The 4,929-nt window shown below is 41.7% G+C and overlaps 1 protein-coding gene across 1 annotated transcript in view; it reads left to right on the forward strand.

Annotated features, from left to right (window-relative positions):
* LOC127934894 (uncharacterized) overlaps positions 1–4,929 on the forward strand; it is a 276,354-nt gene that overhangs the window by 37,100 nt on the left and 234,325 nt on the right. The gene's annotated exons all lie outside the window — the stretch shown is intronic.

The raw sequence follows: 4,929 nt of genomic DNA on the forward strand, positions 1-4,929 counted from the left end.
TCAAATCAAGGAAGACCGCCCCAACTACACCTCCTTGGTCAAGTTTAGACTTTATATTTTCCAAAAGAAAACAATTAGCTGTGGAATGATGTTTCCTAAAGCCAAATTGCATGGGCACTTGGAAAAACAATGATAGACTATCAATGATAGACTGATTAATCATTTTTGTAATAGGAGGAATGAGTGCCTCCTTATGAGTTTTAATAAATATTGTGTCCATTCCATAGACATCCTTTGCCCTTGAACAATTTAAGGAGGAAATAATCATACACACTTTGGAATTAGTCACTTCTCTAAAAGTTAAGATGGGAGCATTAGTATTCAGAGGAGGGATAGAATAGTTCAATCTCTGGGAATTGTGAGTCAAAGTTTTTATAGAATCAATGAAATAATTATTAAATGCTATGGCCACTCTGCTTGGATCATCAATCACATTTCCATCTATATTTAATTCGATTTTTTTTTATTAATGGTATTATATTTCCCGGTTAATTTATTCAAATTCCGCCAGATTTCTTTTCTGTTCCCTTTTGTTTCACTTATAGCATTAATAAAAAAATGTTGCTTTAGCCTTTTTGAGCTCTTTTACAACCTTATTTCTCAGTGTGGTAAATAGACGCTTCTCATGATCCACTTTGTTCCTGAGAGCCATCTTAAGAGCTTGGTCCCTTTGTTTCATGAGTGACCTTATGTTTTCATTTAACCACGGTAGATAATTTCTTTTGCCTGGTTTATATTTAACTTTCCTCATAAAACTTACAGTTATCATCCACATTTGTATTTGCAAGGTACTCATTCCAATTCATTTCTTTAATTGTATTTTCAAGATTAGTTAATTGTCCATTAGGAACTTTATAATGTTCTTGATCAACGTTTGCGGTTATATTAAATCTCTGTTTTGTGAGTTTTCTCAAGATCAATATCATATTGTGGTCTGATAAACCGGTAACAAGATTATAGGATTTCTTTATTCTTTCTGGCCTATTAGTAAAGACCAAATCAATGAGTGTTTCTGAAGAATTAGTAATCCTAGTCGGCCCTTCAACAACCTGTTGAAAATCAAAATTACTCATTACACGTTTTAGATCTTTCCTTTTTGCGTTATCACTCCAGTTTATATTAAAATCTCCTAATAAAATTATCTCTTTGTTAGTATCACACTCTTTAAGTAGGATATTCAACTTATCATAGAACACTTTTTTTGCAGATGGTGGTCTATATACTACAATCACAATAAATGACATTTGGGGTGAGAGAGTTAATTTAAGACCAATACATTCTAAGTCATTATCACTGGACCACTGGATTTGCTTACAACTTATATTGTCCTTAACATAAAACAACACACCTCCACCCCGACCAATAGATCTATCTTGTCTGAACATATTATAACGGTGCACTTTTAAAATATCGGCTGGAGAGTTTGCATGCAACCACGTTTCTGATAAACATAAGAAGTCCAAATTTGATTCATAAAGGAGATGTTGCAATTGTTCACTCTGAGGAATTACACTTCGGATATTCAAGTGTCCGCCTATTAATCCGCTTCGTTTGGCCTGAGAGTCCCACAGAACACGAGCCTGGTTTATGCCTACGGTGTTTCACAATTGCGGGATTTACCTTGCGTTTGAGATTGATAGATGGCATGAAGCCAACCCCCTGCACACAATCCGCTACAGGAGACGCGGTAACAGTTGGTAAGATTCCCGCAGTCAACTCACCCAGTCCGCCAGCTTCAAAGGTAGGCCGATTGCAGTTAACAGTCAATTCTTGTCCCAGTCTAATACTATCCAAGCCAGGACATACGTTCTCCGCGAGTGTCGGTAGATGATGTCAATCTGGGCCCGCTTCTCCTGCAGTCGGTCCGGGATTAAGATGAACATCCCCAGCAAGAAGGAGCGTCAGAATTAAATATCGTTTTCTTTTTTAAAGCAGCCTTTGTAATAATCACTTTTCCATTATTAAGAACATTGCAATATGAAGCAAATTGTCCGACAGAGAAACGTGCCTGTATATCCATCAAACAAGGGCATCGCTAGATGTTTGGAACAGGTGTTTTCATTTCCCGTGCATTGCTTTTGATTGAGTGTGTTAGCAAAACACGGCAGCATTGTAGTGGCGATGAGAGTCAGAATATAGATAATGATCCATACAGTCATATTAAAGTGAAGCAAATTGCTTTTGTAAACATTACCAATATTAAGCCCATTAAGTTGTTGCAGATATCATTTCTTAGTATGGAATGGCAGCGAAACAGCACCTGCCCTGCTGCGAGCCACCATTGCCTTTTCCAATGTGCATGTGCATTTGAACTCATTCTTGACTTGGACTCAAAATTTTTGGACTTGGACTTGATTTGGACTCGAACCACAGGAAGCAGGAATCCGTTTCGACAGCCTTGAACATGGCGCTGGAGGATGCTGATCTCCTAGAGCACTAAAGGGTCTTAAAATCTGGAACCTGCAGATGTGGCCCTGGAGTAGGTGCAGAAGGTCCTAAGCCTGGAACATGTAAAAAAAAAGGTACCTTTGAATGAAGCTTAACCTTGTTGCAGATGTCTGTGTGTCATCTGCCTCTCTGGACTAGAGACTCAGAACTTGGTCAATCAAATTTTTCTCTCTAGGCTGGAGATTCAGGAGGTGCTGCATCTGTTGTTGTCTCACTGGACAAAGACTCTAAATGAAGTTTGAATGTAGATTATCTCTTTCCTCACAGACTGGAGGCTCAGAACGTGGTTGTATCTGTTGCTGCATTGAAGCTGGAGACTTAGGACTTGGTATCTGTTATTGCCTCTTCCCTCACAGGCCTGAGGCTCGGAATGTTGGTGATCTGTTGCAGTCTCACCTTCACAAGCCGGAGACTCAGAATCTTTGTTGATCTGTTAGTGACTATGGGATGTATCAGAGACTCAGAACTTCCTCTGTTAGTGTCTATCCCTGACAGGACTCAGATTCAGAACTATTGTAGCTGTTATTTCCTCTTCCCTCACAGGATTCAGACTCAGTACAAGGAGTGTCTTTTGGGAAGGTATATTTCTCTCTTTTCGATGAGGAGGAGACTGCAATGTGGTGCTTCTCCATTTCCAGGCTGTGATTGGCTGTTTCTATCAGAGTCGGGGGACACCGTGTGGCCCACCCCTTCTTTCCTCCTGTGGAACTTATTTGTATATTATAAACACACATTCACAAATATATCACTAAAGGTTTACCAGTGGATTTCTCACCAAACCAAAAACTTTGTTCTGCCGTGTATGGTTTGATTAGTTCCCATGTGTGTCTAGTTTTCCCTCCTTATGTGTTCCGTGTCCCTGTTAATTTATTCCATGCACCTGTATTTCCCCAATTATCCTGTCTTTATAAACCAGGATGAACTGCCCCCTCTCCTCTCTCCGATGACTCCACGGTTTTCGTCCAGCCCTCCTTTGTCCTTGGTTTCCTTGTCCAGCCCTGAGGGGGCTTCTTCCAATTCTCCAGTGCCTGTTCCCCAGCTAAGCCCAGGATGGGCACCTGATCCCAAGTTAAGCTCAGGGATGGCCCCTGAGTCCGCTCCAGAACTCAGCCAGGAGACCATTGGACTGTCCATAATAGCGCTAGCATTTGTGTGGGTCTGGGCCTCTCACACATCGGCTCCAGCCCCAGAGCTCGCTCCAGTGCCCTGCTCCTAGAAGGTGTACTCCTGTGGCCACTCCTATGAAATGTACCCCCCCACACACACACCCATTCCTCCCTCCTCCAATGTTGTCGTCTTCCAGCCCCTCTGCTCACCCTCAGCCCACCATCATTCTTTGTGTGTTTTTTGCCCCTGTGACCCAGTTTCTGTCTCCTGTGTATGGCGTGCACAGTTCTCTTAGAGCACAGTTGTGTCTAGTTGTTCCTCCTGTATTCCGTGTCCCTGTTAATTTAGTTATTCCATGCACCTGTATTTCCCCAATCATCCTGTCTTTATAACCCTTGCCCTTTCAGTTCAGTTTTGTCGAGTCTACCAGTTACTTACGTGTGTCTTCCTCCATTGTCCCATGTTGGATATACCCTTTGTTGGATTAAAAATGTCTTATTTTGCTTAGCCTTGGCTCTATGTTCCTTCTGTGCAGCACATTGTGACTGGTCACTTCACATAAAATTTGGACCCCAAAGATCTAAATTAAGTGATAAAACGAAAGCATTATCCTATGCTAACTGTGGAAGAGGTAGTTTCAAGAATGCCTAATACAAATTACTTCACATTACTTGATGCAAATAAAGGATTATGGCTAATCAAGCTGGAACAAGAAAGTTTGAATTGACCACAAACTGTTGCAAAGCATTTTCAGAAAGTCATTACCATTATTAAGCTCTGGTGAGACTTCAGAGAATGCTTCTATATCTTCAGAGGTACAATCTCAATGTGATCTACAAACCTGGTAAAGAATTGTATATTGCTGATGCTCTGAGCCGTGCATTTTTGATAGAGGAGACAGGGGATCTGTTGGGAGAAAATTTTGAGATCAAATGGGTGGCATCACAACTTCCCATTTCTGAAAAAAAATTGAACTCTTCAGGAAAGCCACAGCAGATAATGCTGATATGCAAGCATTAAAGAATGCCATCAGAGATAGCTGGTTGAAAGAGAAATCATGTGTGTTGTGTGTTTACAGAGCTTGTGGGGAGGTGGCTTCTGCCATCCACGCTATGGCATTACTGCATGTCCATTAGGCCAAAGCCCTGAGAGACCTGTATGAGGGTGGCAACAACCTGGCGGTTCTATATAATCCGTGGGCTGCGACGGACCTCACACTTCAAGGGACGAAGGTGACCACTCAGTCTCGGTGTCATGCGATGCCCATGTTAGTGGTGGAGGAGAGCCATCTCTGGCTGTGTCTAGCTGACATGGAGGAACATGATAAGGTACAGTTCCTGAATACGCCGGTGTCACAGACTGGTCTCTTCGGTG

This window comes from Carassius gibelio, chromosome A19 (assembly GCF_023724105.1).
Source record: "Carassius gibelio isolate Cgi1373 ecotype wild population from Czech Republic chromosome A19, carGib1.2-hapl.c, whole genome shotgun sequence".
Lineage (NCBI taxonomy): Eukaryota > Metazoa > Chordata > Actinopteri > Cypriniformes > Cyprinidae > Carassius > Carassius gibelio.